This window comes from Ambystoma mexicanum, chromosome 10 (assembly GCF_040938575.1).
Source record: "Ambystoma mexicanum isolate Mex_15411 chromosome 10, UKY_AmexF1_1, whole genome shotgun sequence".
Classification (NCBI taxonomy): domain Eukaryota; kingdom Metazoa; phylum Chordata; class Amphibia; order Caudata; family Ambystomatidae; genus Ambystoma; species Ambystoma mexicanum.
In genome coordinates, this window is record NC_090932.1 from 199507057 (window position 1) to 199528446 (window position 21390).

The following is a 21390-nucleotide window of genomic DNA, read 5'->3' on the forward strand; positions in this document are numbered from 1 at the left end:
CCGGTGCAGTTTGGCTGTGGCAATAACTTGGGGGTCAAAGATGATGTGGATGTCAGGCAATGTTGGGTCATTAGTGCTGTAAGACTTGGCGGCCTTTGCTGTCAAGAAGCAGAGACTGGTCCTAGGAAGCATGCGGGCTGGGATGGCTCAACATGGCAGGCGGTTTCAACTTTGGGTACTAGAAGACTCGGTAGGTGACAGATGTGGAAATGGTGTTGCTTCGTCATTATCAGCATGATGCAAAACTCAGATTTGCAAAGACGGTCCAGCATTGAGGTTAAAGCTGACTCGAGCGGTTACATTGCAACACTTTTGATGGTATCAAATGTCCCCAAACTGGCACCAAAGCAATGCAGAGGGGATTCAATCCAGGGATTCTGGGCAAGGGGAGTCCTTTCTATGGCCCTTCCGAACAAGGAAGGAGTTTAGCAAGCACTTGCAGGATTATGTCACCTCCACTGAGCATGGTCCTGGGTGCAGCAGGCCTTGTCCAACCAGCTGGCCATCGCAAACAGGCTCTTGGGATTGCTGGAACTTCTGTCTTCAACTCCCTGGCAGACGACCTTTGAGTATACTCAACTCCTTATCATGTTCCAGTGAATCCTCCTTCAAACGTGTTCCAAAGATGAATCATCTAAGGAGAGGGTCTACCCCCTTATAGAGGCAACATGCTGCAGTGGATTGGTACAGAGCAAGCTTGTTGTTAAGGGTCCGATTCAGGCTGCCAAAACAAGAGTCTTTTGCCTACTGATCTCATAGCCAGAGAGCCTTATCCACAGAAAGTGGGAAGGGGTGACAGAAGATTTGGGGAGCCCTTACAAATCCAAGATGGTGAGACCCCTCTGTGGATTGGCGTTCTTCTCTAGGCATACTACCTCTGACCCTCCCTCTTTTTGCCTACTTCAAAAGGCCTCCAGTAATTAGCACCTTAGTGTGATGTGTCCCTTGTTATGGCAGGACTCTCTTTGAAGCATTGGTTACAAGGAAACCTCCCAGGGAAGGTTCCTGTTCCCTGGAGGAAGGTGTTGACCAGACTCAGGGGGATCAAGCGGAGGCTTCCTCAACTGAACCCCACATGGTTGTTGTGGGTACACCCAGTTCAGACAGCTAATAAACACTCAGCCTTGTTGGGCATTAGTCACTTCTCACCAAGCTGACAATAATATGACATCCAGTGCTTGTGGCTGTATAATTGCATCACCTCAGTAACCGCTGTGTCATAACTAGACATGGTTTTATGTTTCATTATTTTTGTATTTTTTATTGTTTTATAGAGCGCCTTAATCCAAGGCGCTTTACAGTTAACAACAAAAACACATCAAACAAACAAAATCAAACAAAATCAATCATATGTGATATGACTTGTGCACATTTCTAGTAATGTTATTTTGGCCCTGTGATTTACACTTTGAATGCAGGTAACTTGATCAGATTCCACATATTCCTTTTTTCAATCTTGCCAATTATTTTGACATAAAAACCTTTAAGGGTAGTCAACAACGTAAGCTTTGGTTTACTTTTCCTTGGCTGAATTCTGTGACCTGACAAGTGAGCAATTTGCATGATTTGGGGATATGCTTAATCTCCACTGGATTTTATTTTTTGACAAAGCGAACCCTATAAAACATTGAATGAAATGTTCCTGATATTCTTTAGTACATGCAGTCCCTAAAGAACCAAAGAATCCTTGTTGAAATCCTGGACGCAGGTGCGGGTGCACCATCCAACAAAAGGCGAAAGATGCACCATTTCCATCCAGAGTGGGAAACCGATTTATTTCTTCCCGCATAAAACGAAAATGTGCATTGTTAATCTATGGTGCCCAAATTACAGTGGGAAAAAAGAGCAACGTCGAGAGGCATTTTGAAATCATGCATACAAATAATGAAAATAATATTCCCAAAGGAAGCGTTTTACGATCCTAAAAAGTAGGTAACCTAAATGCTGCTATGCCAATGCTGTTACAGATGCATCCTTCAAAATCGCTCATTATTTAATGAAAAACAAATATATGTTAATAGATAGTGAAGGGTGCAGTGACTCCTCTGGCTGGATCTGCATTGAGAGATTTTAAAAACTGTCCTGAATATGTTTGCCATGTCAGGTGTGCAGTTAGGTGCAAACACTATGGCAAGGAGGGTATCTGCACTATCAGCCAACTTGATTGCCTGGATGGCAACGAGTGGATAGCATGCAATGTCAGCGTTCACATTGAAAGTCCCAATTTGTTCCCAACATTCTGATAGGCTTGACAATTCCTAGGAGACAGCTACTAATAAAATACAATGGGCATCATACTAACTATGCCAGTCCGGTAACAACAGTGCCGGAAAGTCAACCAGCACTGTTGTTACCTGACCGGCACAGTACAACTCTGCGGGTGGGTGCTGTCCCGCTCACCAGCATCAGACCTGGCGGGCAGAACGGCACTTGTCCACAGAGTTTCACGGAAGCACCGGCACCGTTACAACCGGTGCTGGTGCTTCCGTGGTCCCCATTCCCATTGAGTGCTATGGGACTCAGATTGGAATGGGGGTTTACAATGGGGATTTACAATTACTGGTGCCTGGCTTCCCGGAACGCTGGTGGTGTAATCCCCCAGTGTTTCTGGCAAGTCAGGGGCTGGTAATATTTGCAAGTCCGGCGGCAACCTGACGTTTTTACCGGCACATTGTCAATCTTGTTTCCTCATTACCGCCATAAAATGAGTATATGTGTTTTGTATCACCTTCAGCAAAATGCCATGACAGTTTCTAGTGTTTCAGGTGTGTCAGCTGTGTCATTCTGGCATTGCTTTAGTTCGTCATGCTGTTGTGCTAGTTTCCATATTGTTCTCAGGCGATGACCAGGGCTCCAGAAAATTGATATGTCAATCCATGTAATTTACTCGAGTTAAGTACTTTGGCATACTATCAACCATGGTGACCCCCGAACATTAGCCCACGCTTTCAGCATTGTCTCCAGAAAATGACCAGGTCTCTTTTAACAGTGACATGCCCAGGTTCCTCAAGCTGAGCACATTGATTGTTTCAATGTTACCCTCAGAAAATGAACATACCGCAACAAGATTGGCATAAGAATCTCATCAATACCATACGAGTGGCATACCTGTGCAACATCTTCTCATGACAGTTTGTGCATTGCTCACAGAAAATGGTTGTGCCTCCAGAAAATTGTCATGATAGGTTCAGCATTATCACAATGCTGATACACAAGTTACGCAACTTACCCTGCTGGTTTGCAGAGCATCTCAGGACAATTACCATGGCCCATTGTAATGCACATTTCCACATTGCCACTAGAAAGTTACCATGCCAGTTTCACAATCTCTGCAGAACATTTCCATACAAGTTCTAACAGTACCATAACAGTATTGCTCAACAGTACCATAACAGTATTGCTCGAGTTGGCCATATTTTCATGTTAGTTTCTGCTTTGCTCACACGATGTCCAGGACATTGTCATGCTGGTTTCACAAGTGCATGCTTGCATTGCCCCAGCTGAACACTTGATAATGACAGTTTCCATGTTGTCCTCAGAAAAAAAGTTTATATCTACAGACAATTGCAGTGGCCGTTTCAGATGCGCTGTGCAGATGCTTTGCCCATTAAGCATATTACCTTTCGAATTTCCATATTGCAATAGAACATTACGATGATAGTTTCACCTTACCATAGGAAATTATCAGGCCATGTTCAAGCGTGCACCGCCAATGTTGCTCTACTACAGAAGATGAACAACACATGGTAAGATAACCTCTAGCGTTCACACGGACAATTTATTTCACATAAAACTGTAATTTATTGCTCTATTGCTCATACAATGTTGATTGAATTAATTTCACAAAGTGCATAAACACAGAACATAGCATTTACTTTATAGAGGACTCTTCTCAGCGTAGTAATAAGTGTCAGTGGTTCCATGTGTTAAAATCGCGGCAAAAATGGCTGTGGACACAACATGTGGCAAAAAGGCAGTGATTTTGCTGCCGCAATCCATGTAAAGGATGCAGGGGACACCCGCGCAAACCCTGCTCCCCTTAAATTGTGTAATGTGGTACATCTTTAACGGGTCAAACCACAGCATGTTTGCCGCAATTTTTTGTACAGGCAACATTTTTTGCTGTGATTTTATCACTGCATACCGTGTCAGTGCATACCCTCAAACATTCCTATCATAACCACAAACACCACTTTCATTCCACATATCTACAAGAAAACCTTGAATAAAAACCATAAGCATAACCTGATTGACAATTCTGTAGTTTGGGTCCCATATAGTACAGAAGATGGCCATGCTAGGTTCCACATTTCTTCTAAACGTAATTCTGCTATTTCTTGCAGTTTCCATATTATCCCAAAAATTGGCCATGCCTCCAGAAAATTTCCATGCAAGTTTCAACAGTTCCATGCCATTTATTTGAGTTAAACACACTGTTATACACGTTTCTGTGTTTCGCCCAGAAAATTGCCAAACCATGTGGCATTCTCTCCAGAAAATGACCATGTCACTTTGACAAGTTGATTAAATTGCCCTGGTAGTTTCCAAATTAGCTTCAAAAAATAAATATACGTTGATAAAATTGTCATGAGAGTTCCAACAAAGCAATTCCACCAGTGGTGTACCATTTGAACATAATTTCATTCTAATTTGCACAATGTTCACAGAAAATGGATGTGCCTAAATAAACTGTTATGATAGTTTCAGAAGTACTGTTAGAGTGAATTCTCAGAAATGTTCTAATTCCCTTCTACGCTAGAGACCCACAGCTCCTTTGCTGGACGTTAAGACTTTGAGTTTTTTATCCTGGAGAGAGTGAGACCTTTTTTCCCACTCTCTCATGTACTTTTCATTAATTTGAACACTGTGTATCTAATGACTTTGGAGTCTGCCAAACTCCATAGCCATCATCTTTGTACATTGTGTCACACAGCACCTTCAGTGCAGTGACACAGGGAAGTCTTCCAGATTTCCCAAAGGTCTAAATACCTTCTCTTGGTTAAACTACCGTTTCCAAGAGCAGTGAAGTGAAATTGACTTTACTTACATTTTGAAACTTTCTAGATCCAGCACTCAATATCTTACAATAGGGTGCTGGAGGGGTTATTTAGTACCCCCTTTGTCTAGTTTCTCATGTAATATTTTTATGTTACACTTTCTACAATTGATGACTGGTGGGAGTCGTTTACTTTTTCCTACCATTGTGTATTTCTACTGCGGGCTGCAATTGCAGCTCCAGTAAAGCACCCATGGGTGACCATTTTGTCAAAATGGTCCGATATTCTTTTTCTGCCATTTCTTGCTGGAAAGGTCCTTCTTGAGATTTACTCTGTGCGCCAAATCAGGTTTGCTCCATTTGGTCATTTTGTATTTGGCGGGATTCACCAGTGAAGCCCGCCTCTAGCTCCAGCGTGTCTGGCAGGGCAGGAAGCGAGGGAGGTGCCTGAAACTCCATTTGCTTAGTCTCCTTGGTTACAGGAATGCACCCAAAGGTGATTGGCCGGCTGGCTGTCCTCCGAGGACAGCCTCCCTGCTGTGTGATTGACAGCTAGGCTGCAAATGAATGGGAGAAACCTGCATATAATGTCTTTTAGCCTTGTCCCATCATTCATAAAAGGATTCCCTCCATCAATAGTGACACCCCTTACTCTAGGAGTTATTGACTGTCCTGTGTTTGTGTTCTGCTGAAGCTGCATTGGTGATTGCTGTGACTGTCCTTGTGGTGGGTTACCTGCTTCCTGCTGTGGTTGCAAGTCTTGCTGCATTCTCGGCGCTTGTTGCTGCACTGTTTGTACTGCGCAAATCCATCTCCATTTTGCTGTGAATATGCAGGTGGATTTGACATCCCCCTCTTGAAAACTGGCCATTTTGCATGAACCCTTGACTTCTTTTTCACATGCGAAACAAAGGCCCTGTCATTCCACACGTCCAACATACAGACGGTGGTCTCCCAACCTGCCCATTTTGCATATTCTGCATATTTTGAAACCCACCTTGGTTTTTCTTAAAGTTTCCCCGATTACTCCGCCAATTCCCTTGATAACCTTGCCAACATTGTCCTCGAAATCCCCTTCCTTGTGTAGTAAATCCACTATTGTTTTGATCAAACTGTCTTTGATTTTACCTGCGGCATGTTTACATCCTGCTGTGATTTTGACCCGTCTACGCTGATCAACCTTGCCCCTTCAATTACGTACTTGGATAGATTTTTCTGCACCAACTTTGCCTCCTCGCCTTTGCAAGCATCGTCTTTTTGCGATTCTTTTTTTACAGGAGTCTGCAGTAATGCGCAATGGTCAGCTGAATTTCCGACCATAGCTTAGGCACTATCCCCACTAACTTCTTGAGCTGCTTCTGTACTGGCTCTGGCAGCCCTGGCATAGTAGATGGTAGAACACTGGTATAGATTTTCCCCAAGATTCACGTGTTTCCAATGCCCAAGATTCTTGAAAACTTTGAATGTAAACCAACAGATCATCTCCTTCCTTCATCTTTTTTGTCATTATAGCTCCCATGTCCGGATACAGTACTCAAAGCACCTTCCAGACTGCTGCCCTACAATTATTGAACGGTTCTCCATGATGAGCGGTGTTGACTGTAGTCACACCAGGGTACCCTGCCCTCGTACATACATCAGCTCTCTCAGCAAGTATGACGATTAAAAGACCTTTTATGTCCCCTATAGCCAACGTGTTTCCTTCTCTCGTCTTCATTTCTATTTAGAGTCACTCTGTCTAAAGACAGCTCCTTATGTCTCGCACTACATGAGGGTTCCCCCGTGTCATACAACTGAGTGCTCTCGAGACTGTCATTTTTTCCCTTCCCCTTTGGTTCTTTCTGAGCTCTCATGTCATGGTATACTTTATCAATCGCTTCCCCCATGCTCCTTGAGTCAAACTCGTCTTCTAGATTGATTCTAAACGGGCCTGGTAATGACTTGTATTCTGGAAAAAATTCCTCTATGTCTTCCCATGCTACCTTTGGATCAGGATTTCTTACTTCCTTCTCCAAGTACTCCAGATCATGTGCTCTCTGCCTTCTTTTACGTTCCATATCATCATCAAATTCTCTTTGCTTTCTAGCTTCTTCTCTCACTCTGTCTTCCTCTTTCCTTTTCATATCCATTCGGTCATTTGCCCTTCATATCTCCTCATGCCTTCATCTTTGTATACTTTTTTCTCTTATTTTCTGCTCTTCTTGTTCTATTCTTTTCTAGCCTCTCTTGCTCATCAGATGTTCTTTGTTTATTGTCACGTCTTCTCTGCTCTTCTGCTCTCTCTTGTCCTTTAATCGTTCTTCCCTTTCTTTATCTTTTTATCTTGCTCGTCTTGATCTCCCCTTTGTCTTACATCCTCAATGCCCTTACCGTCAAGTTTAAGAAAAATCTGACCTCCCATCCATTCATTCTGTAAGAGCACTATCTCATCAGTTTTATCTCTTTCTCCCTTCCATCTCTTTATTTCTCCTACTATATCTAGAGATATGCTGGCTCGATCACTTTTTTCCTTATTGTGTCTTTCCTTGTCCCTCGGGACCTTGGAGATTACATCTTTCTCACTGTTTTTCTCTGGGCCCTCATCACTACTTTGCGTAGGTGACTCTTAAACTGGGTTGCTATACCCTATCGCTGCTTTAAATTCCCTTAATGGATATAACCCATCGTCTTTCTTATTCTTGTCTTCTATTTCAGACGGAGTGGGCTGAGCAGAGGGCTCTTCACCCCCCTCTCTGGAAACATTAAGTATCCAATCTAAATGAGGCTCCTCATCTTTCTCTCGTTGATACATTTTCCAAAGTTCTAAGCTCGCTAGGCGCTTGTCTAGCTTCTTGACAGTGTATGCAGCATGCAAATATGTCATCATGTGCTGCAAGACTACTTTCAACAGTAATCCGCCCTGTGGCCACGGTATAAAAATTTTGTCTGCAGTCCCTTTAACCCATTCTGCACTGTACTGTACTGTCTAGGTTTAGGTGCATGTTTTGGCAACTCCTTGGAGAGATGCACAAGTGGAGTAACATTCTCCATTCTTAACCCTTCACTTTTAACTGGCTAACGCTAACTTGCTTTAATTGCAGGTTTGAAAAACACATTTTCAAGAAAACAACACAATATGAGGGAGCACCAATCGTCACAAGCTCCAATCCCATTTATCCACATTTTTACTTTAATCTTGCTAAATAACAACCATCAAGTTCAATTAAAACAATCACTTTCTTTTCCTCAACTTCACACTTCTCTCATTTATCATAAATGTCTCCTTTGGCTATGACATCATTGTGCTTTCAAAACTACATAAAACAAACTTAAATCTATCTCATTAGGACCATCTTTAACCGGACCCGTTTTCTACGTCATCCACAAGTGGGATTTTAGATAAGATTTCTTCTAACATTCTTTAAAACTGAGGTACAGGGCGTATCCTCTCTACCATGGCCTCTCAGACGATTTTACTTATTATATTGCTTGGCCACACTCAAGTCAATATCTCATTCCCCCTATATGTATATGTATATATATTTATTTGTTCACTCTTACTCTTTCATTACATTTATCCGGCCTCCCTCTATTACTCTCCTTTATTATACTACGGATGCATCAATTTGCCACACTCCTCAGTTTCTATTTACCATTCACATAGTTGTTCTTCTTTAGACCCTCAGAATTGCCACCTCTGTACCCCTATTCAAACCGTGGTTCGTTACACTCTTTGTAGAAGTGGGAGAGGATTTTTATAGAAACTAAAGGGACCCGTCACACCTTCTTTGCAAGTATTTTTCTGCCTTTTACACTAACCACTTTCTAGGAGGAGCTTCACATCCTGTCAGCTGAATGGCAAAGGTTGTGCGATATTACAGAGACTTTAAAGTTTACTTATATGGGTGGTCGATGGATTTTTTAAAGAACCATCCTCTCTCTGCTACCATGTGAACTGGGTTTCCCAGCCCTTTAAGAGGAGTAGCAATACCCTGGAGATGGATGGGGATGCAGATTTTATTCATACATCAATAATCAAAACGACTCAGGTAGTTTGGCAAAAGGGGAGTCAGTTTTATTAACAAGTATATAAAACAGGGATTACAATGAACATCAGCAGTCGTTTGATCCTCTTACTCAATGCATCTTAGTAGAAACTGAGGTTATATTGCATAAAATCATCATCAGTGATGTTGACCTCTGTCACTACCTATGTGGCAAACTACAAAAACCTATCAGAGGGAGTTCTATGTGAATGTCTAAGCATAAATTCCATATCAGTATAGAACCGTGAAAGAAAGTGATAGGGTGCTTAATATCAGGTCGGGCAACTAAGCCCTCCCTAAGCATGGCCACTATGAACGTCACTAAATACATGATGTTCCATTGGCTACACAATCTATAGGACCCTTGATTACATGGTCCTCTACAATTGGTTGGCTTCCGACCCCCATCAGTACTTTTCCACCTACGTTTAGCAGCATGCAGACTGAACATCTAGGTGCTAGTGGGCTCATCTAGAAACCAGCTTCCCACCAATTATTATATGAAGCCATCATCGCCTCAACAGTCCAGTGTCAATTAGTGCTTTGAGGTTTGGCCTTGGGTTTGTACTTTGCTCTGAGAATTTTAAGCAGTGTAGGCACAGCCAACCTTCGTGCGTAGGTGTGACCACCTTGATCGTCCAATTTCTCCCTTGCACGTGACTGGCACCATGAAATTGAGCTTTTCGTGTATTTAATATTAGTTTTTAATAGTCCTCTGATATATTTTGTTTTGCAGTAGTACTCTAGTACTCAAGAGGGAGTTTTCTTGTAACATGTTTTGCAAAAAGTGTATTTTAAAAAATATATGTCCAGTAAAACTAGTCTAAGCTACTAGGACAAATCAAAATAATACAAACCACGGTGGTGGCGCTCTCAAGTGGTCGAAATCACACCATTAAAAAGGTATTATATCAATCATGTTTTAATCATCATCAAATGATCATTAAAGTAGCAATACCAGTTGAACAAAGTCATGGGGAAAAAACTATGTAGGTTAGTGAAGTGCACACACATATTCTCTAAATACAAGACACAAGCTGGAAAATAATGGCAACAACAATAAGGCCAAATTGCCAACACCATGCCCATGAGTTTTGCCCTTCAGGATTTTTCAAGGTGATTGTTAAGTTCTCACCCCAAAAAACCTAGTATTTTTGATAGCTGGGCTGATATAAATCCAATTTGTAAGAGAATGTATCACATGTTCTAATTCCTAAGGTATTACTCTTCAGAAAGGTCCAAAAGCATAATCAATATTCCTATTTTGGGTTCAGGCTTCAGATACTGTGTCCCCAATGTTATCCACATGACATTGTGTCATCGTTCTGTACTCGTACAAAGGAAGAACATGTTCACTTGTATTGCGAGGAAATGTGTCGCCTTAGGAATTAGCACATGTGACCCATTCTCTTACAAATTTTATTTATATCACCTCAGCTATCAAAGTTGGTAATTTTGGCAAACTTGTACTTATCTATTTTATTTATTTATTGTATATTTCTAAGGCGCCTATAGAACAAGTTGTGCTTCAAGTCACCACAAGACAAAAAATGGAGGGGGACAAGGGAGAAAAATAACAATAATGGTCTACTAGACCTTGTGGCATCAGAACTTGCAAGTGCAGTAACAAGAAGTGGGGGGTCAAGGGGGAGTGCCAGTATGCACAAAATGCGAAGTGCTAGGGTGGGAACAGAAGTGCCTGGTAAAGAGGGGAGGGTGCAAGTGAAAAGGGGGGCTGGAGGAGGGGGGAGGCCCACAGGGGTCTAGGCAAGTGCTAAGGATAGCCAAGAGGGCTATTGTAACAATACAATAGGTAAGGCGTCCAGCCATTTCAGTTTGGTGCCAGAGCATGTTTTAGCAAGTTTATTCTTCAGGATCATTTGAGCTTCTCAAAACTGCGTTATGCTCTGCACCGGTTCTGGGTACTCCAAATTACAATAAGGCCTTTGTGTTGTTTGTGCATGAATGTGATGGGTGTGCTTTGGCTGTGTTAACACAGGAACACGGAGGGAAGAATAGACCGTGCGGTTACTACTCTTCTGCCCTTGATCCTGTCGCATGCGCTGTGCCAAGATGTTTGCGAGCTGTTGCTGCTGCTGCCGCGTCTGTAAAACAGAGTGAGGGAATGTTCCTAGGCCATGATTTAATCCTGATGGTACCTCACTCTGTAGATGTCCTATTGAATAAAACCCAAACGCAACACCTCACCTCTGCACGGCTGACGAGGTATGAATTAACTCTGTTTGCCCCTCACATTCAAATTAAGAGGTGTTGTGTTCTTAATCCGGCTGAACTCCTACCTTTCCCGCAAAATACTGTTTGCGGTGACGAAGAATCACATGACTGCCTGTAAACTACTGAACAGGAAACGAAGGGCAGGATAGACCTTATAGATACTCCTTTGGGCAATGCGGAAGGGGAGCTGTTTTGTGATGGCTCCTGCTTCAAACTCCCAGATGGTACATCTACAGCTGCCTATGCAGTTACTACATTGAGTACGGTTGTTGAAACTAAGAGAATTCCGCATAACTCCGCGCAGGCTGCAGAGATTATAGCGTTGACCCGAGCTTGTGAACTCTCCGAAGGGCATACAGTAAACATATATACTGATAGCCAGTACGCCTTTGGGGTGGCTCACAACTTTGGGAGGCTTTGGTCGGAAAGAGGGTTCCTAATCTCACATGGGACCAAGATTCAGCATGGCCCCCTGATAGTGCAATTGCTCTCGGCACTCTCACTCCCTAGTCAGTTAGCGATCATGAAATGTGCAGCACATCGTAAGGTCATGGATGATGTGGGAAAAGGGAACGCTTTTGCTGACCAGATAGCCAGGCAAACAGCCACAGACCTTAGCGCAGACACGTATGCTCTAAGAGAAACAAAAGATGCCTATGTAATGGATGAGGGTATTGGGTCTGTGCGGGATATCCAAGCTGATGCCACAATAGAAGAATCTAAAAGGTGGGCCGAAGGGATGGGGAAACTAGATGACGATGGGTGTTGGGTGGATACATCTGAAGGGAAATGGTTGCTCCCTGATTCGTATGTGCTGGCGATGGTTACGCTGGCACACAGTCCTACGCATGTGTGTGCTCAGCAGATCACGAAAATGTTAGAACAAGTTTGGTTGAATGATACAATTTTGAAGATCGCACAGCGCTATGTTCAAAGTTGTATGATTTGCTTACAGCACAATGTGGGGAAGGGGACAGTAACTCCAAGGGATAGTTTTGGGCCTCCTTCTGTTCCCTTCGAGGTCATCCACTTTGATTTTATTGAGATGGAACGGTGTAACAATCTAAAATATGTTCTTGTGATCATTTGTGCTTTTAGTAAATGGGTTGAGGCTTTCCCCTTCAAGGACGCTACTGCCATGACCACTGCAAAGACTATGGTAAAGGAATTCTTTCCACGATTTGGGCTGCCAAGGATAATTTGGTCGGACAACTGTGCCCATTTTGTTGCAGCAGTAATTTTGCAGATATGCACAGCGTTACACATTGAGAAGCGATTTCACTCGGCTAGACACCCTCAAAGTGCTGGGTTGGTAGAGAGACATAACGGTATCCTGAAGAATAAACTTGCTAAAACATGCGCTGGCACCAAACTGAAATGGCTGGACGCCTTACCTATTGTATTGTTAGCCATGCGTGCCACACCTCAAACTAAGACTGGGCTCTCTCTATTTGAGGTAGTGATGGGGAGACCTGCTAATATTTGGGGTCTTCCAAAGCCCAAAGCTCTGAGGCAGGTTGAAAATGTATTGCTTGTAGACTACTGTAATCAGTTGACTAAAAATCTGTATCTCATTTATCATCAGGTTCAATCAGCTTTACCTGTACGGTTTACGGGCCCAGGACACAATATTCAGCCTGGAAGTTGGGTCCTGGTGAAGGCCTACGAAAGGTCTTCCTTTCTCGCGCCTCGCTGGCAGGGATCCTATCAGGTGCTGTTGGTCACCCAGACAGCAGTGCGGGTGGCTGGAAAGAAGCATTGGAACCACGCAACGCATGTCAAGAAACCTCTTCACCCGACGCCACACGTTACAGAAGAAGCAGAACTCCTCGCTGATTCTACAATCTCAGATCCTGGAGTAACAAATAGCGCTGTGAGTGTGTCGGAGAATCTCTCTGAGCCTGTGGAGCTTGGGAAACAGTCCATTTCGTCTCCACACTCTTTGGAAAGGTCGCTTCCGGAAAACGTTGTTTCAAGTTCTGCGACTTCCGTCGCCTCCGATACGTTGCTTCCCTCAAGAAGTGACGTTACCTTATTTCCGGATCAAACAGTACCGGTAACCACCAGGTACGACCTTCGACGAAGAAAATAGAACTACGGCTCGAGTCTTGCCTGTGCATCTGGAAAGAAAGACTCATTGAGAGTTTTGTTCTTGCAAAAGAAAGTTTTTGAAAAAGAAAAAAAGGGATTCTGCTGGCTAGGGTTGGGGAAAGACTAAGAAGTCGCGCGACCGTAGTGTCGCCAGCAACGAACATTGGGGTCGTCGATTGAAAAAACTACGATGCCTGCCACCTCCACCGCTGCTGCCCGCATTGGACTTGTGAATAAGGGGGTGACCAACTCGGACAATGAACAATATGCCTGGGCCCCGAAAACGTATTGCTGTGTTGTGTTAATAGTAATTGGAATTTGTATAGTTACTGCCGTGGGACTCTGGTACTTTGAAGAAATGTATCCTCTAGAGCCTCTTCTGCCAATTGAAATTGTACCTACTGCTTTGACTCCCTCTGTACACCTTCAAAATTTGTCACCTAGGGACTCCCAGCATAGACGAAAGTACCATAATAACACTTTAATGATAATAATGAATTCAACGCATGCCATTTTTAATAAGAGTAATTGCTGGATTTGCACCCATTTACCGCAACATGGCAATAAGGGGCTAGGATGGTATATTCACCCTTTACCTTCCACGACTGCTTGCTACGCCTCTCTTAGAGCACTATTCTTTGGCCGTTGGAATGACAGCATCTCAGGGAACTTTGATGGAACTAATTTAAATGATTTTGAGAAACGTGAATTGACTCCCCTGGGATGCTCACTTTTCGCAAATAGAAGTAAACCTAATGTTGCATCTATTAAGCCATCTGATAGACTGTCTCTTCCCTTCCAAACTCTAATTTCCTTTAAAATGGCTCCAATAGGCAATAAGGACGCTGTGCCTCCTTCCTACTCTATTAACCATAGCCCTGATTCAGTCCCCTTTTGTATACAAAGAAATGGCACTCGGTCAATGGGAGATTTTGAAGGTTGTGTGAACATTGTAAATTTGACCGGGGAGAACAGGCCTCTATATGTAGGGGTCCTGTCTATTTCGTTTGTGGTAGTTCAGCATTTCCCTGGCTGCCCAAGGATTGGCAGGGAACCTGTTATTTAGGAATCCTGTTACCTGGGGTATTCATAGCTAGCACATTGGAAGTTTCTAAGGCTCGCCCACGACGGGACGAGAATGGAGATACCCCTGGGCAAATATTGGGAGATATAACAAAATCAGTTGTGCCATTTTGGGGACAGATAGCAAATTCTGAAAATATTAGGGGGCTAGCAATAGTATTGGAGAGAACCATCAACCGGACCACGGATATACTCTACAATATGACACTGGAACAGAAATCAATAAGATTGGTAGCGCTCCAAAACCGGATGGCATTATATGTCATTCTGGCAGAACGTGGTGGAGTATGTAAATTAGTGGGGTCCGCTTGCTGTGTTTTCAAACCAGATTCCTCACCGAAAATTTTCAAAGCAATACAGAACTTGCACATCCTTAGTTCAGAAGTGCATGTTCCTGTGGGAGATTGGAGTATTAGTGCTTGGTTCTGGGATTCTCTACGATCCTGGGGTTGGAAGGTGCTTTCTGTTGTACTGGTTATTTTGGGAATCCTGCTATTCCTTTGTTGCTGTATCCAATGTCTACCCAGTATATGTGCAATGCTAGGGGGATGTTGCACTCAGGCAGCGAGCACGATAGGGCACAAAATGTATGCCCCAGATACAGCATCTAAAGAGTTTATGTTACAAGAGGTTCTGGTGAACGACCTAATGGCTATAGATATTACGGATAATGATTCAGGATGTGTGGACGACAATGCATGGAGTTATCTACAAAGACATTAGAAATGATATTAGCACTTGGCATAGGCCAAAAGGAGGGTTTGTCAGAATAGAAACAATATTGTGCCTCCCATTGTAACAATTGTTTGTGTATTGGCCTACGCCAAGTTGTCTAAATATCATGTGCGAACAAACTCCACGGCAAGGTCTTGACCTTAGAGAAAGTAATGTAAGTCGCCATCTTGGATTGAGCCGCCATTTTAGGTTCTCTTGTGATGTAGAAGTCACCCTGAACATCAAAATGGAGGCCAAATGACATTCTGAGTAAAACACTGGCCGTTGTGACCTCCGTGCAACTGAATAATTAATATGCCTGCAGGCCACTTGGCGGGGTCGCAAACTGAGACCTTGTCCTACCGTTGATCTATATGTAAATGTACAACTATATCAGTGAAACTAATCGAAATGTATATATTAAAGGATTGACCTGGCAAGGAACCCAAAGACCTGTTTCGCAGAATGGTTAACCCACAAGAGGGTTGGCTCAGGGCTAGACAAATTGTATGAAAAGCCCGGGTATTCCAATATGCGGTCTCTCTCACTAACACATCGAACCCTCGTTGAAGTTCGTTATGTTACTCTGAGAGCCGAATAGCTATCCGTTTGTCAATTGACTTGGTAACTGTTGTAGCTTTTTAAATAAAGCACTTGTATGTTTCTTTGTAACCTGTGTTGGTGTGTTTCTTTTCGGGCTTCCCGGCCTCATATTATTTTTCTGTTTTCACAATAGGTCTGGTGAGGGAGTGGCAAAGAGGATGTCTGTGACAGTCTACTTGGAAGAAGTGTTTACTTAGGTGGCAGCAATGGGCAGGCCTGGATTGGAGACCAGGAGATCATTGGACTTTTTCCTTCCAGACTTCAAAGGAGAGGTAGGATGGAGTAGGAGTTAGAATACATAGGGGAGATGGAGAGAACCAGGGAGGGGATTGGCAGAAAGATGGGGGTGGGGGTAGACGGAGACACTGCAAAATGTACGATGAACTCACCAGGTGGTCTAGCAGCAAAACAGGCACAGCCAAATCAGGTGCACAACATCAGACAGGTCACCAATGGGGTATTGCACTGCTCCAGCAGCAGAGGAGGGAGGAAGGTGACTCAGGTGGGATGAACCCTTCTCTGGAATACGAGGAAAGTGCCTTACATCCCCAGTCACAAGGCACTTCATGAGATTGAAATGACTTGTCAGCTTGAAACTTCCAATCTGGACTCCCCTAGTCACTCAGAGCGTTCTTCTATGCAACACAAGTCCTACGCCATTTCTATCATACTCACTCTGCCTTTGGCTCCCCACTTAAGCTGTAACCAGTCTGAAAGGGGACCCTTTTGCTTGCTAGACTGCCTTGCCTGCCATCGCCCTGTTTCCTAGATTCACACTCCAAGACCCTTTCACCCTTTCACCCTGCTATCACTTTGTTTCTACACACCTCTTGACTGGAGCACAGCCATCTGCCCGCTCAGGCGGTCACCAGCCAAGGATCCCCAAAACCCACACTAAAGGCCTAGCACCTTCCAGATGAGGAATCCTGAGGCAGTCTTCACGCACCTCCCAAAAGTGTGCCTGCAGCACTGCTCTCTTTTAGCTGTGAGTGCAAGCAATCTGCCAGCCAATGCTCCCAGTTTCAGTGGAGGGGGATACTAGTTCTTCAACCCTGCTCTGATCAGGGGGGCACCAGGACTAACTGACCCCCTGTCCTCCCCAGGCAGGGTCCTTGCCTACATTTGGAATCTTTGCCAGCATGTTATACCCCCTTCTGCAGCTAGCGCTGCCTTGATTTCAGTTGCCCGCTATTCAGCTGCACTCACTGCCACACTGTCTGGAGACAGCCGTGCCTTGCATTGCTCAGGGGGCTCTATTCTTGGGGAAACAGTGCCCACAAGTCCTTTGCTTTAACTGCAGTGATTCTGCCTCCTTGCTTCACCATGGAACCACCACTTTATCTTGTTGTCCAGCTGCGAGCCATTGTTACTGGGCTGCTGAGGTACAAGCGCTGCCTCCACCCACGTAGCCGCTCAAGCGTGAGAGCCATCCAACTGGGAGGAGGGAGGTGAGGAAACAGCCACACCAGTCCTCCTTACATTCCACAATGCTCCCTTCAGCAGGGCCCCCTACCTCTGTACATATGCGAGCCAAGGTACCGCTGCCGTCCGTGCTTGTGGACCCCGACAGGATCTGCTCCTTTGTGTGGGCGCACCCGCTAGGAACCATGTTGTCTCAGGGGTAGATGCAGAGCAGCAGAAGCACTCACTCATCGCCATACGTGGGGTAAAGGTCCGCCACCGCTCAGCTAGGTATGCCTTCTGGCCGCCATCTTCTCTCAATGGCGGATCCACTACAGCCGAAATCAATGTTGAACACCTCACAGACGTTGTCTCAACACATCAAAGCAAAGTTTTCCTATGTGCTCCCAGCGACTTCCGACACCAGCATTTACAGTTTAAAGCAATAAATCTTAAAAGAAGTTCTATGGGACTGCAATTCCAATAATAGGGCTGAAGAGCTCCACAGCTCTGTTGCCTTCCGTCTGCCATCTTGGTTCGATCTTCGTATAGGCATTTGGATTTATTGTTGTTTCTATCATTTTCCGACTTATGTCTTGTATTTAGAGAACATGTGTGTACTTTACTAACCTACACAAATATTTTGCCCATTACTTTGTACAACTGGTATTGCCACTTTAATGATAATTTGATGTGATTTTGATCACTTGAGAGTGCCTGGACTGGGGTTTGTAATATTTGATTTGTCTTGCTTTATAGTGCTTGGTTGTGCACTAACATCCGCGCAGATCAGCAGCTATGACCTAGGGAACAATATATCCCTCGGTTGGAGTCGCGCAGGTCTTAGGTCTGACAACCTCTTTACTTTATTAGTCTAAACTACCAGCTGCATAAAGATGTAACTCAAAAAACTGGCCCACTTTGACCCAAATATCTGTCCACTTTGACCCAAATATCTGTCCACTTAGACGAAAATTAGACGAAAATTCCTCACCCATACTATCATACTGGGTCTGCAGTTCGGACGTTGGCCTACAGGCCAGTCAGGCCAGCCGAAGCCTGAGTACATGACCTGGTAGGCAACACGGGTTGGAGGCTGGGACTAAAGGAAACCCTAGATGGGATTGGCAGTCCTTGCCTTCATTCAATATCCATGTCTCAGTTCTTCATATGCAATTAAAATCACATTTAGGATGGATCCATCCACTTTCATTTTGATAATCTAAGGGAACACTGATTATACAATGCTATATTTAAATGTGATAAAGCAATGTGCTTGCTGCATTTCTTTGAGTTAAAACCAGTTATTAATTTATTTTAGTTGTCAAATGGGATTTTGCCATTAAAAAACACTTCTTTGAATCAGACCCTAAAGCATTTTCAAAGAAGACATTAAACTTTCAACCCGTTCTCTTTAAGGCAATTGGTGTGGTTACAAAAGGTGTCTAGTCACCATTTTCAATGAGAAACCATACGCAAATATTGCATGCATCTATGCACCTGTGCTATGAGTGAATTACACTGACCCTTTAAGAGCATTTGTAACTGGTGGAATATTGGCTGCTATCAAAATAATTTTCTTTTGCGAGCAGGTGACTCCTGAGTTCACAATGACCTTTAGCTTTTAAAACATTAGAGTTAATGGGTGTTCCCATTAGGTCCAAAGCCATTTCAAGTTTGGTATAATGGAAGGAAACCCCATACGTCAAATTGAGTGTTATTTTAAGTCAAAACACACATAAGTGTTATCCTTTATCAAATTGAATCCATGGTCTTTCCACAGCAACTGGTCAGTGACCTACTATCTTCAAGCGAAAACATCACAACACCCAGAATTTCAGAACCAGTATTAAACTGCAGTTACATTTAAAGAAAAATAAAATGTACCTTTAAAAAGTGGCATTTATACCACACAAATATCCCTAATTTGGTTACTATATGAAGCATATTTTTTTTCAGAATTTCCATTAGATACTCGATTAGATCGCAAATTTCCATATGCAGGAAATGTATATTCCTTTACATAATTAGCAAATATTGTCAAGGTTAGCACAAACTTATGCAGAATATATTATTAAGCACAATTCCACATATACACACATTATATTATGTGAGAAATACAATATGTAAACAGAAATGAAGGTCACTCCCAAGTGTGAGGTGAACAAGAAGTTAGAAAATGCATGTATCGTTAATTTAATTCTTTAGAACAATACAATTTCAGAGGTAGATTATGTTGACATTCATTAGGGACCTCAGGTCAATCTGAGGGTTCATTCAAAAGAACATTGTTGGGTCAGATGACCCTGATTTGAGAGGAACGAGGTAAGTTCAACAATATTATAACCATATGGGCAAGGATAAGATAATTCCATTCTTGCAAACTGACAACCCATACTAGTCAACAGAGGAAATCCAAGTTAAATATTAGACAGGGATGTGAGTTGTACTTAATCCAGAAGGGGACAGAAGTAGTGATATTTTGCAACATGGATCCAAGGGTCGAGCAGGGGAATTCATACTTGATGTCCAGTGATTTACTGGTCCATCTAGAATGAAGGTGGCAAATCAGCAGTTAGAGTATCCACAAAGATGCATCCCTGATGTTGAGGCTTCTCCAAAGATGTCTACTCAGCCATTGGGTAACAATGTCTCTGTTATGTATTTGCATCTTATACACCCTTAGAAAATGAACATTGGAGGGTGGCTATTTTACCCTACAGATACAATAAATAATGTAATTGCGTTGGTTTATTTGAGAAGCAGGAGTCTCCTGGAATCTGTGCTTCTGGATGCATTTCAATTCACACCTGTCGAGCAATTACAAAGGCGTTATGCCCTGTAATAACATTAGTTACTTATTGTCCCAAATTGTGTATATTTTTCTAGTGTTCAGAATATTGGAGAAGAGGTCATAGTTCAGAAAAGTGGCATTCAACAGTTTTTCAAACTGATTCCCCTTTCCACTTGTCCTCCCAAAAATGAAACAAATAGAAAACAATGTATGAATCTCTTTTTACTTGTGCTTATTCCGATATAAATATTATTATGGGTAAAGTCATCCACTGCTTATCTAGTAAAAATGGCCACTCAGAAACCACTTCTCGGTAATTACTGCTGAATTGCATGCCAATTTTAATGTATTACAATTCATAACCACGTTAGACAATTAATGTGTCATTAATAATGAGGTAGTTCATCACCCACAAGATATTGATGTGCAATAGATTTATATTCTGACCTTCTATGAAGTAATTTGATTGTGCCATATCTAAGATTCACAATATGCCAATTAATGTATATGCTTTTACAAAGTTGCACTTGTCAATAAATTGAGTACAGTATTATGAATATGTTGGTTAGCATGGTCGTTCCCATGCAATACTGTATGGATGGATGCCTATTTGAACAGTTGGTGCTATTCTTCTGTACTTCATTGTGCATTTAAATGTGATTAGCAAGTCATACATTAGGCAGATTGCAGAGTAGTTCCAAATGATATTTCATGGCAACCTGAATGTATGTGTGGTGTTTTGGTGATTTACCCTTTTGTGAGGAGGGGGTCACCTGCATTTGAATTAACTTTATTCTTAAAAAATAAAAACAACATATTCCAAGTAAAACAGTCTGTTACTTGCTCCAGATCTTGGGGTGGGATTCTGGTGGTAGGGGTCATTACATTTGAGTTGATCTCATGCATTAAAAGACCACAATCAAATAATTGTATTGACCTGAGTTTTGGGGTAGCTCTCTAAAGGGAGTGGAGTCAAATTAAATGTTGTCATCTAAACATAAGAGTTCCATATGGTTTTTGAAAGTAAGCATTAAAACACTTCAAGTACTCATTCTCACATTTGCAATTATGCACCTTTTGTTTCACATAAAACAAGGACCCCACATATAGGCCCCCCATATAATATACAAAACATAATTTCTGAAATGAATGCTACACACGTTGACAGTCTCACACTAAAGAGATTTTAGGTGAATCAGACATGGCATTGATTTGCACATTGATATTTATACCTAACATCCACATCCCTCATTGTTGAATACTGAATAATGTTCTAAATTTCAAAAGTTAAGAAGCACTTAAAACATTAGCCTATGTTATGATAATCATAATGCAAACATTATGTATACATTGAATAGAATTCTATCGAATCATAAAATAAAAGGAGATTTGTATTGGGTACAACAAATACATCAACATTATCTTATACGTTAGATAATACAGACACA